This window comes from Chiloscyllium punctatum, chromosome 49, assembly GCF_047496795.1.
Source record: "Chiloscyllium punctatum isolate Juve2018m chromosome 49, sChiPun1.3, whole genome shotgun sequence".
NCBI classification, from domain to species: domain Eukaryota; kingdom Metazoa; phylum Chordata; class Chondrichthyes; order Orectolobiformes; family Hemiscylliidae; genus Chiloscyllium; species Chiloscyllium punctatum.
The window spans coordinates 35,960,047-35,974,222 of record NC_092787.1 but is presented as its reverse complement, the minus strand read 5'-3'; positions in this window follow the sequence as shown (position 1 = coordinate 35,974,222).

Genomic DNA, 14,176 nt, shown 5'->3' with positions numbered 1-14,176 from the left:
GATACAGTGGTCAGTTTCTGACCTGTTATAATTGAGAGAATGACATTAATGAAGCGACCAATGTCACGGTTGGTAATGTTACAGATGTCACAAAGATATAAGGAAAGGAAGTTACAAAGCAAAGCTAAACATAAAGGATGATTACGGATTGAAAAGCTAATATAGAGAGTTTAATTCAGTTTGCAAGGATGTCGCAAATGAAGAATAATGTGGGAAAATAAGAAAACGTCCATTATGACTGGAAGAATAAAATAGAAATGATGGGAGATTGCAGAGCTCTGACTTACAGAAGGATATCGGTGTCTTCCTGTATAAACTGCAAAATGTTGAAATGAAGGTTCAGCAAATGACAAGGGAAGTTTAAAAGATGCTTTTGTTTATTATTAGAGGAATTAAATACAAAATTGGTGAAATGATATTTAATCTATAAAAGACATTACCAATACCACATCTGGAACAGTGTAAAGCATTGAGATCCTTATTTGAGGAAGGATGTAAATGCACTGAAGCAGCTTAGAGAATGTTCCAAATAATAGCTGGAATGGACAGATTGTCTTATGAGGTCAGTTTGAGCCGGTGATGTTTTTATCGGCTGGAGTTTAGGCAAGTTACAGATGACTTGAATTGAACCACTAGAGTGTGGAGACAGGCCATTCACCCCAACAAGTCCACACCAACCCTTAGAACATTCCAGACCCATTCTTGTAACCTTTTACTCTTTATTTCCCCTGACAAATGCACCTAACCTACACATCCCTGAACACATTAGGCAATTTTGCATGGCCAATACACCAAACCATCTTTGGATTGCAAGAGGAAGCCCATGCAGACATGGGGAGAATGTGCAAACTCCACACAAACAGTCAACCAAGGCTGGAACCAAACCCAAGTCCCGGGCGCTGTGAGCCACTGTGCTGCCCTTGATTGAAACATCTAAGTTCCTGACTGGTCTTCACAGGGTGGACATGAAGATGGTGTTTCCTCTAGTTGGAGAATCTGGAATTAGGCAACACTGTTTAAAAATTAGGTGCCTCCTCTTTAAGGCAGAGATGAGTCTTTGGAAATCCCTTTCTCAAAAGTTGTTTGAAACAGAGTAAAATGAATCATTATAAGGCAGCAGTCGGTACATCCTGTGACACTGGATAGGGTGTGCTGTTGGGGGATGGGCAAAAATGTGGAACAATCTGATACGTCATGATCTTAGTGAAGGATGGAACAGCTTCGACCTAGTCCTGCTATTAATTTGCACAATCATATAAAATTACATGGAAATTATGCTTGGCTAAAAGCTATATCTGATGACATGATATAATGTTGGGATGTCAGTGTGAGTGTACAGATTTTACCCGTGATATAGCAAATATGGGGAAATATGTTTTAACCCGCAGTGAATAGTGGCTCCCAGCTGTTCTCAGCAAAATGAGAACAGAATACAACTGACAGATGTTTGATAACAGCAGAATGAAACAACATTAGAGTGATCGAGGAATTGACACTTCACGTTTCAACTGACTTTCAGACAACTCAGGCGAGAATAAAACATGTTAGTGTCTAACAGAAGCAGTAAATTTCAAGAAAGACTGGAAATATATGAAAATAACCACAAGGTGAAGGCAGGTGAACAGAAAGCTGGGTGATTTTACATTCTACACATGAACTTGAATTGAGAGAGATGATCGGCAGATGGTGGCAATGAATGAAGTCGACAGTTATGGCATTTTAGCAGAAATGTTTTAAAATGTTTCTAAAGGACAAGTCAAGTGTTTGTGTTCCTGATTCGGATCATTTTAATGGATGTTAGTAATCTGAGATTAGGAATTGTTCAGTAAATTAGAAATCAATTGCGAGAATTTATTAAGAAGATTCCTTTCTTGAGGATCAGAGATTTATAGGAAAACTGTTCTTCGATGCTTTTCCTTTCTGTCTTAACTCTCTCTCAGTCTTCCTCTGTTAATTAGACTATTTTCTCCCAATGAGTTCCGAACAAGTTAAGTTCCCATCTAGTTCAGGTCCCAGAGTATGCTGAAATAACCTTCTTCATTGTCCAATAAACTGACCAATTTGATGTAATTTGCAAACTTATTAATCATGCCCCTAATATTATCATGCAAATCATTTCTATAAATGATGAAAAGCAGTGGACCCAGCAGTGATTCTTGTGGCAAACGGCTTGTCACTGGATTCAACCTGAAAAGCAACCCTCCACCACCACCTTTCTCCTCTGACCTTCAAGCCATTTTGTATACAATTGGCTCACTGTCTCTGGATCCCATGTGACCTCAACTTGCTAATCCATCTGACATGCAGAACCTTGCTGAATGCCTTGCATCCATGCAGAGAACCATTACCAATCTGCCTTCATCAGTTTTCTCTGTGACGTCTTTGAAAAGTTCAATCTGGTTAGTGAGACATGATTTCCCATGCACAAAGCCATGCTGACTGTCCCAAAACAACTCTTGTCTTTCCAAATGCATGTAAATCTTTTCTCTCAAAATACCTTCCAACAACTTCCCCACTAGTAACATCAGGCTCACCAATCTATAGGTCTTTGGGTTTTCCAGTCATTATTTCCTTTTCTACTCCCAGTCCTCCACTGGTCGCTGCAAATTTTAAATGTAGTCAGATGACCAATAATATAGATCTCAGACTGGGTTGGGGTCAGTGTTTGGAACAAGCCAGGCCAATTTGTTTAATCTGCTAAATTAGCAAGTTTATGACCAAAATAAAGTTTCTCAAATAGTGATGGAACAATGAATGACAAGTAGTTTGGAAATTGCAAACATATGCATCGATATTTACCTTTCTAAAAAAAACTGAGGAACACACACACCAACACACACACACACACACACACACACAAAATCACACATATACACACACAAACACACACACACACAAACACAGACACACGTACGTTTGATTAGAAACAGAAATACAAAATCTCTGCATATTGTTAACTTGAAAGACCAATGGCCAAATATTAGCTGAACTCATGACAAAAGGAAAATGGAGAGATTGTCCCAGATATCGTTTTAGTTCTGACGTTATTCTGTTCACACAAGCGACTGGCAATGGAATTTCGTCCTGGATCAGTTGGATTTTGCTGAATTCCCTTTTCTTCACGCAGTGGGGGGGACTGCAATGATTCGCTGTCAGGAATACTCCACAAGTGGTAAAGATGACTAAGGGGTTTTTAGCTCGCATATGTTGCCGTGAGGAGGAACAAGGAAAGAGAAAGCGGACAATAGGCCTTTGCTTCTTTGGCAGGTTACATTTGCTCCCTCTCTGAGCTGAATTTACAACAATGTTATCTCTCTCCAAACTAGCCCATATAAGGTCTTCATGAACATAATCTAAACCGTATGATCCAATCATATTCCCTGCTCCATGTAGATGCATCATAACTGCTGTCATACACAGAGCCATTTCCTGAGCAAATAGTGGCCGCAATTGATTTGAAGATATGTTTATATGTGCCTGCAAAATTAAAAAAAGAAAGTTTAATGGTTTCACTAAGATGTGTTAACATGAATGCATAATATCCTAAATTTCTTTCCCAGTTTTTTTTTTATCCTATACTAGAGGAAATACCTGTTAGGTGTTTACCAGCTATGCTCTCCTCAAGAACTGTTACGTTCGATAAGGGCTTCTCTCTTTCTTAGGCCTAATCTGTTACTGCTTCATAATTAATGTCTTCATCCCAAGAATGAATAAAAATAAACATCTTTGAAACGTTTTGAAATCAGAAATGTTTTCGTTTTCAGTTTATGGGAATAGAACTGCGCATTGTACATCTGCCATGATCTTATCAATGACCTGTACAGAAGCAGAAGATCACACCCAATACCCTTTGTAAGAAACAACATCTTTCTGTTTAACTTCCAAAATCACTTGCTGCATCTTCAGACTAACGTTATTTGAGTCACACACCAGTACATTCCTCTGCATCCTCTCTCCATTTAAATAATTTTCTGTTGCTTTAGTCTTTCCCCAAAATACAAACTTCCCATCACTCACATCGTTCTGTTATTTTTTAATGCTGGTTTTCTCCTTAACCTCCCCTGTCTATATCCCATTGCAGACGTTCTATGTCCAGTTGACATCTTATTGAATGACTATGCTGATTTATTCGCGAATTGACCTCTAATCCAGTTAGCTCCTTCATCCAAATCGTTCAGCTAGAATGTAAATAGTTGATGACCTCACTGTAATCCCTGAGGGATCCCCTTCATCACAGCTTTCCAACCTGAATGTCAGTATTTATCTCTACTCTGTATTCCCTGTTTTCTAACCAGGGATCCCCTGGTCCTGTGCAGAGAATTAGAAAGATTGCATGGCCTCATCCTGTGCTGTCTAATGTTCTGAAAGGACTGAATACTTCATTCTCTTCCAGCATTGCTCCTCGGAGGGGCAGAAATGTGTTGTTCTGTCTCAATGTAACAACCCTGACTGGTTGACTGTGGCCTTTCATTGTAACAGCTTTGAGGTGTTATGTGAGAAAAAAAAAATGGAAGAGGACCTGTAGTTGGCCATTCAGACCCCCAGGACTGCTGCTCAATTTAGAAAGATCATGGTTGGTCTGATTGTGGTTGAATGCTACTTTTCTGCTAATTCCCAATAAACACTGATTCCCACATCCATCAAAGATCAGTCAAGCTCTGCCTTGAATATCTTTAATGACCCAGTCTTCACTGTTCCCTGGGGAAGAGAACATAACAGACAGTGCAGTATTAAAGAGTAAGAAATATCCTTTTCTTAATCTTAAATGGTGGATGACACATTTTTCATGTATTAATCTCACAATAAATTACCTTGTCTGTTGAGAAATAAGGGTGCAAAAAATAGGAACAGACATAGACCATTCAACCCCCCAAACACAATAATTCACTTCAGTAATATACTTGTTCATCTCAGCATCCACTGCACTCTTGGGAAGCCATGAGGCCATAGAGCAGAAGAAATTAGAGCAGAATTCGGCCATTTGGCCAATTGTGCCTGCTCTGTTGTTCGATCCGGATAGATATGTTTCATAACAAAATTCTCTTGCATTCTCCTCATAACCTTAATCCTCTTAATAATGAAAACACATCTATCTCTGTTTTGAAGAAATTATTTTGTCTGTGCCTCTGTGTTCCTGTATGTATGTGTACACTTCTGTGTATTTCTGGGGATTTCAGGGTGCTCATGGAGGTTTGTTTATCAGCCAGGAGGTCTGTGAGCATGCTTATTTTACAGGGATTGGTGCTGGATCTACTTTTGTTTGCCAGTTACATCAAGAACTGAGATGATAATATGGAAGTAGGCCTGCAGATGACGTAATAATTGATGGTACAACGGAGAGTGAAGAAGACTATCTAAGATAACAAAGATCAATTGGATCAATTAATCATCAACTGGTACATCATGGAATAGAACCTTTGATCCAAATCGTCCATGCCAAACAGCTATGCTAAATTAATCTCTTTTAATTTGTCAGTATTTGGCCCATATCCCTCTAAACCCTTCCTATTCATAGATCTAAACAGATGCCTTTTAATTGTTGCAATTTTACCAGCCTCATCCACTATATCTGGCAATACATTCCATACATACACCACCCTCTGCAGAAAAAGAATGTTCCTTCAGCCCCATTTATGTCTTTCACCTCTCACATGAATCGCATGCCATCTATTTTTGAACTACCATACCCTTTAAAAACAGATTTGAACCTATCAATGACACTCATGATTTTAAAGACATCTATAAAGTCTCCACTCAATCTCCAACGCTCCAGACAAAATAGTTCTGGTCTTTTCCCCCTTAACCCAAACCCTCTAATCCAAGTGACATCCATGTAAATCTTTTATGCACCCTTTAAAGTTTAACAGTATCTTTAAGTTTTACAGCAGGGAGATCGCAATTGAACGCAGTATGCCAAAAGTATCATCACTACGTCCTGTTTAGATGCGTTACAGCATCCAAACGTCTATTATCAAAACACTGAACAATAAAGGCAAATGTTCCAAATGCCTTCACCACTACCTATCGACCTATTACTGCACTTCCAAGAATCTGTGGAACTGTACCACGATAGTTAGCACATGTGTGGAGTATGCACATTCTCCTCGTGTCTGCCTGGGCTTTTTTCAGCTGGTCCAGTTTCCTTCCCCAGTCCAAAGGTGTGCAGGTTAGGTGGATTGTGCGTCCTAAATGACCCATTATGTGCAGGCTTGATGGGTGAGCTATGGAAATTGCATGGTTGCAAGGAAATGGTAGGAGTGTGTCTGTTCGGATGTTCTTCCGTGGGTCAGTGTGGACTCCATGCACTGAATGACATGTTTCCACGCTGTAGGTTTTCTGTGAATGGCTCTTTATTTCGCAACACTCTCCAGGATTCTATCATTAAGTCTATACGTCCTGCCATGATTTGCATTACCAAAATGTGACGTCGCATTTATCTAAAATAAACTCCACCTGTCACTCCTCAGCCCATCAATCCATTTGATCGAGGTCCCGTTGTACTATGAGATTGAAGATATAGACCCCTCCAGAGAGGTCTCTTGGTCTCAAGATCTGTCAAAAGAATCAAAGAAATGCGGTCTGTACGAAGCAAGGTCATTAGTTTAATAAAGTAAGGCAGCCTTATGCACTTTTGTCCAGCAACACAGAGCTTAAATCTTCTGTGCTCCGTGGTGAAATTGTGCAATTACATTTGAGCAATAAGCAATTTTTATGTTTTTCATGAATCAGTACAGCCTTAATTAAAATCAACTGTAATATGGTGACATGATTGACGAAAGGCTAATCCAATGAGATTCCCTGAGAAAGGATTCGTAATTACAAGAAAAGTCCAATCAACTGTATTATGGTGAAATGATTGACAGCAGGCAAATCCAATGATATATCCTGGGAATCGGTTCTTGCCTCACATAAATCGTCATTCCATGCTAGCATATCAAGGTTACTTCGAATTGTCAATTAATGTGTCAGTATTCATTTTATGAAAAAGTCATTGTTTGCCTTATCTTCTTTTTCAGCTAATTCAGTAAGCAGCAGTACAGGTTCACACTGTCAAATTATAACTTGAAGCAATTTTTTGTGTTATTTTAAATTGAAAAGTCATTTTATGGTTAATTAAAACCTACATATGTTTGTTGCTTCTGACAACAGCCTAAGTTCAAATTTTAAATCCTCAAGATAACTTTCTTCGCTGTCAGCTACACCACCAATTTTGGTAACATTTGTTAACTTACTAGCCATACCTCCAATCATTAATATAAATGATGAAAACTAATCAATCCGGTAAGGATCGTTGTTGAACACTAATGGTCACGGGCTTCCAAATTGAAAAGCTACCTCACCTCAAGCCAAATTTGTACCCAAATGGTCACCTCTCCCTGGATTTCATGTGATCTGACCTGGCTAACCGTTATACCATGTGGAAACTTCTGAAGCCGATTGACTTTCAGTTTCAGAATTTGCCCTGCGCATGGACTTCAGCAGTCCCTGCAGAAGAAAAAAACCTAATTGCAGGGAAAATAACATTTCGTGGAGAGGGGGATCATTCAGCCTGCTGGTCAATATTTACTCTCTGCTGGTTTTGCTTATAACGAAAAGAGATTAACCAGAGATTGTGGTCAAGTTGGGACCAATAATGTCTATAAAAAGGACGGGGCCCTACAAATATTCAGCTGGTCTATTCTCTATTTCTTGCCTTATTAATATAAGGCACTAAGAGTAACCCTGAGATTATTACCTTTGGAGTTTTGCTTTTTAAATTTATGTTCCAGCTTTCTTTACAAGGTCTTTGCAGGAACCTCAACTCCTTCAGTTTTCTCTTTGGTTTTTGGTTTTTGCTGTGACGTGATAGTGGGATTTGGTTACTACACATTCTGGGAAGATAACTGGATATTCCTGTTTTAACTCCTCAGTTGCTTGGTCTTCCTTGGGTTTCTCTACAACAAGGGTTGTCACTCCCACCTTGGACTTTGCCAAATCATTCCCAAGAACAAACTGAATTCCTGGAAATGACACTCTATCAATCACTCCCACTGTTAGTTTCCCAGTCTTGAGTTGGCACTCCAACCTGATCTATCCCACAAATTACCACACTGTCAGGCAACAGATCGGAAAGGGTGCATTTTTGCTCATGCCTTATTATCAGCGACTGGTTAGATCCTGCATCTCTTGAAATTATAACTTTTTGCCCTACTCACCCTGTTCTTTCTCAGTAAACTTTACTCACGGAGGCAAATTCTTTATAGAGATCTGGTACTACCTCCATACCCGGCCCTTGCCTAGGCTGTGCAACTCTTTGGCTCTTCTCCTTTATAGCTTTCACAAATGCCACTGGCTTACCTTCTTTTGCCACATCTTCTCCCACAGTGTCTTTCGTTAATTGTGTCCCACTTTACCACAGTGGAAACACCTGAGTCCTTTCACCTCCTTTCCACTCTTTTGGGCTTCTTTATTAATCTGTGGTCAGCTCTTAACAGTGTTGTCTACTCTTTGTTTCATTGTGTAGGATCACCCCTTCTCCCAACCTCGATCCCTCACATGATGAAATTCTGGTCGGAAGCTTGTCTTATGCACCAACACGTACTCATCTGCCAATTCTGCTGCCCTTCTGACTTCCTGAGCTTTATGTTCCTCCACTTGAATTCTTACCATCTCTTGAGTTTTTAAATTGAGTTTTTAAACTCCTCTTGCAGAATAATCTCTCTTCGAGCCTCAAAGGTCACACCTATCATTAAGTACACATCAAACTATCAAAAAGATTATGCTTAATTCTTTCAGACTCAACATTAGTCTGATCTGGTTCCTTCTTCATGTTTGTGAACGGCTGCATATGCTTCTGGTACCAATTCATAAGCACTTAAAATAGCCTGTTTGACATCTTCATTATCTCTTGAATACTTATCTGACATCATGGCAAATACCTCACGAGCTCTGCCTGCCAGTTTAGTCTGAACTCGCATTACCCATAAATCCTCAGACCACTCCATCTGCCGAGCCAATTTTTCAAATGAAATAAGGAAGGCTTCAACATCTTTCTCATCAAAATGGGGCAGTGTTTTGACATAATTGTACAAACGACTACCTTCTCTTTTACTCTGCATCCTGTTAACTTGACTTTGCTGGCTAAATTGCAACTTCTCAAGTTCAAATTTGCTCTCTTTTCCTTTTATCCACTCTCGCTCTCCTCTCTCTCTTTTTCTCTCCCTTTTTTCTCTCTCTCTCTTTCTGTCTCTTTCTTCTCTCACTCCTTGCTCAGTTAAGAACCTTCTATCCCTTTTCATCTCTCTTTCGTTTTCTCTCACGCTTTGTTTATGTTATAACTCAATTTTCCTCAATTGTAATGTACATTTTTTCACATCTACTGCACTTGTCTGTTTATATAAAACACCTTAAGTGTTTGACTAATTTCCTTACAATTTCAGCATTACTTCTGTCTTTGGTTTAACCCAAATCTAACTTCTTTGCTAATTCTAAATGGATGATCTTTTTCTGTCCTTCAAAATGCTCTTGGCAAATTTGCAAATCAAATTCAATCCGAGAACCTCTTTAGCAAGTTTAAGAGCCATTTCTCTCAGTTTTATTTTAACCAAATACAAGTCACTGAAAGACAACAATTTGTCTCACTTTTGTTTTATTTGAATATCTAGGATACTAAACTGCAAGTTTTTAAATCTATTGAGCTTTACTGTACTTCAAATCTATTCAAATCTGTTTAAACCTGTTCAAATCACGAATCCGAGACCCAAACTGTACAAATCTTGATGACGAGCCCCCAAACTGTTATGGTACAGGTTTAACCCGACTGCGCATTTCCACCAGCAACACAGAAAAAAAAATCACCCAGTGCTGCAATCTGTTAAAATTCGAGAGTCAAAGAACTATCCCAAAATTTACTGTATACAGCAAAAATTAACATTTTTTGTCTAACAGAGAAGATTTACTTACAACTATTTACAACTCCTTTCTTTTAAGCCTGTCTTTTTCCTCCCCCTCTACTATAACAGGTTAATAAAAAATCCTGATTAAGATTTTAAAAAGAGCTTTTTATTTTAAAACCTGGCAGCTTTCGGTTCTTCTCTGTATGCCTGTCGTCGTTTCTTCTTCCTGGGGATTCAGCTTCCCAGGTCTTTGATTGATAAAGGTACATTTCAGAGAGCAGATCCTTCTGCAAGCAGTCTTGTTGGTGCCCACTATTCGTTGCTGTCTTGGCTAAATGTCCAAAATGTTTATGTTTGCACTCCAAAACATCGGATCATTCATTGGTTTGACGTCATCTAAAATAGTAAGATTCAAATTCGACTGGACTTTTGTATCTGGGACATCTTTAAATGATTGACCAAATTTTGAATTTGGTTCTCTATCCTGACAACACCACACCATATATGTGTTTTAACACTAATGTTACATTTTAAAATATTTAACACACTTTGTGATAACCATAAATGTCAGCTCCCTGAAATGTACACTGTTCCCACAACTTCATAACCGTACTATGAGAGTACCGGAGACAGGAGTCAGGGAATTCCAGTGGAAATAAAAGATAAGAAAGGGCAAATGAAAGCAGAGGAAAAAGGTAGGCTATCAAAGGTTTTCAATCTTTTCAGGTGTCGGGGTGTGGTGTTGTGAGGATGGAGTCAATGCAACACTGAGAACAGATACTGTATCAAGGAAATCTTGATGGAATCAGTCTGGTGCATCCAAGAAGAGACAAGGGGCAGAAAACACTTGTGGAAGTTCTTCCTGGGCCTCCAGACAGTACTGATGAGGTAGAATATTGTAGAAAATTAGAAATTCATACAACAAGGATGCTACAGTTAACATCCTTTTAATGTACATAAAGACTGGCAAACTATATTCATAATAATATTGTGACAATGAATTGTTGGAGTTTGTACATGATGGGTTTTTACACCAGGACGCTGAGGAACAAACTTGGGGACAGATTATTTTAGATTTGGGTTATTGCCACGATGTGGAGTTAATTAATAATCTTGTTGGGACAGGTGCTTATGGGAAAGGTGCATAACTTGTCAGAATTGTTCATTGGGATAGTACATGATGTAGTTCAGAATGAACCCATGGTCCTAATTCTAAACAAAGAAAATTACAAACAAATGAGGGGTGAGTTGGCTGTGCTGCACTTGCTGACTTCACTAAAAGGCATGAGAAAAAAGGCACACACTTGACTAAGAAAAGAAATTGAGGATGATACTGACCTCACACAGGAACCATATAAATTTATCAGAGAAACTATGAAGCCTGAGGTTTGGGAGCAGGGGAAAATTCAGCAAAAGGTGTCCAAAACGTTGATAGAGAGGGTGAACATTAAGTGTGAGAAGTAAATTTGTAAGGAATATAAAAAAACTGATGTTTTTTTCTTCATTCATTCACAGGAATGAGGCCGTCGCTGGCTGGACAGCATTTATTAACCACCCCTAATTGCCGAAAGTGCATTTAAAATTCAACTACATTGTTGTGTGTCTGGAGACGCATGTAAACCAGAGCAGGTAAGAACAGCAGTTTCTTTCCCTGAAGGACATTAGTGAACCAGGTGGGTTTTTCCTATAATCGATAATGAGTTCATGGTCATCATTAGACACTTGTCTTTCAGGCTGTAGGATCTTCCAGAAGCATGAAAAAGATTTTTCGAGACTCTTCATACTTACAGTCTGAAATCAGGTGAACAGATAATGAGAAACAAGGAAATTATAGAGCAATTAACAACTGCATTAGTTCGCCTTCACAACCCTTTAAGAAAAGTGAATTCTCCTCACACTTGTTTGAAATCTGCTCTGCCTTATTCTAAACGATGATCTCTTGTTCTAGACTTGCCCACCTAATGAAATATTCACTCCACATTTACATTGTCACTCACATTTAGTATCGTATCGACCTCAATGAGATCTCCTCTCATTTTTCAAAACTCCAGATAGTCTACACCTGAACTGCTCAATTTCTCTTCATAAGAAAAATGCCTCATCTCTGGAGTCATTCTCGTGAACAACTTCTGAACATGTCCAGTGCAACTAAATCAATCCTTATGTCAGGGCACCGAAACTGCAGAGAGTACTCCAGTTGTGATCCTATTAATTCCTTGCATACTTGCAGCAATACTATGCTACTTGCATCCAATTCCTTGAGACAGAGACACTGAAATTGCACTTCCCTCTCTCATCACTAGATCGACTTGCATGCTGGTTTTTCTGTGACATGCGCAAGGGCACCCAGATCCCTCTGCACCAAACCACTCTGAGGTTTCTCTCCATTTACACAATAAGACGCCTTTATATTCCCCTGAATAAAATGGATAACCTCATGTCCATATTAAATTTCATCTGCAAAATATTCATCCATTCCCCTATTCACACTAAATACATTTGTATATTTCTCACATTTTCATTGCAACCTATCGTTCTACCTACTTTAGTGCCATTTGAAAATGCAGGTATGGTATTTTCTAGCCCCACAGCAAGTAATAACACAGATGCAAATACTGTGTCCAGGTGGCTGAAACTGATGGCATCCAAACTTTTGCCATCAGAAAATGTTGCAGCTATTTCACCTTGCTGTGTTTTGTTTGTCAGTCAATCTTCTATCCAAGCCAATAAATTACACCATACCCTATATACTCTTACTTTATGAATTAATATTTTGTGCAGCATCTCGTTCAATGTCTTGTGCAAATCCAGACATAGAACATCAACAAGATCCCCATTATCCAGCTTGCTTGTCACATCTTTAAAGAACTCGAGCAAATAATTCAAACATGTTTTATCCTTCATAAACATATGCTGACTCTGATGGGTTATAGTTTGATTTTGCAAATTTCCTGTCATCATTTAATTTATTTATTGTCGCCTGTACCTCAGTACAATGAACAGCTTTGTTAATGAGCAGTACAGGCAGATTATGGTAAGCGAGGACAAGCAGATCATAGGATGAAAAAAATTTAGTCAGAGGCATACAGGTTATGTCACGCTGGGAAAGATCAATATTTAAATGAGCGGCATTATTTAAAGGACGAGATTTCATTCATGAGTCTAATAATGATCGGAACGAAGCTGTTCCTGAACCTGCTGGTGCATGTTTTCAACCTTCTGTACCTTTTGACTGATGGAAGAGGTTGTAGGAGATTATTGCCGGGGTGTGATGCATCTTTGGTGATGGTGTCAGCCTTTCTGCAGCAGCGAGCCATGTAAATATAGTGCATGAATAGAAGGTTATTTTCTCTGAGAACCTGGGCCTTGTAATCTCCTTTTTGAGTTTTTTACAGTCCTGGGCGAAGCATTTGCTACATCAGGCCGCTATGCAGCCGGACAATAAGCTTTCAGTTGTCCGCATGGAGAAATCGGTGAGAGTCCTTATGGTCATGCCAAATTTCCTGATCCTCCTGATGAAGAAGGCACATTGTTGTCCCTTCTTCACCATTGTATCCTCATCAGAAGTCTCGGGCATGTTGTCGGTTATCGTCACTCGTCGGATCCTGTCAGTCTGCACCATCTCAACGTCAGCTCTATGCATCAAGACAAATGGCGTATTGCCGTCCTTTCTTTCTGAAGTCAATCAGTTCTTTAGTTCAGTTGATATTGAGAGAGAGGTGGTTCTCACTGAACCAGGTTACCAAACCCTCTATTTTCTTTCTGTATTTTGAATTGTCGTTGTTTGATATTTGTTCTATCACAGCCATGTCATTGGCAAGAGTAGATGGCGCTCATTTGGAATTTGGTAACAATGTCATGGGTATACCGGGAATAAGGTAAAAAGCTGAGAAGGCATGTTGGCGGGTTCTCCAGTGTTGCATGTAATCGTGGAGGAAGTGCAACTTCTTGTACACCAGTCACTGAAAGCAATATTGCAGGAACTGAACGCAGTTATGAAGCAAATGGCGTGCTGATCTTCATTTCAGAAGGATTTGAGTATAGTATGTCTTACTTCAGCTGTACCTCATCAGGAACATTGTGCAGTGTTGTGTGCAGCTTTGGACTCCCTATCGAATAAAGGACAAACCTGAGATTGAGGGAGTGCAGTGAAGGATGACCAGACCGATTTCTGGGCTGACAGGCTTGTTGTGGGAGCACAGTTTGGATCGACTGGGTCTGTATTCCATGGGATTTAGCAAAATAGGTGGAGATCTAAGGGAAATATATAAGACTCTGACAGGGTGTGACAGATTCGAAGC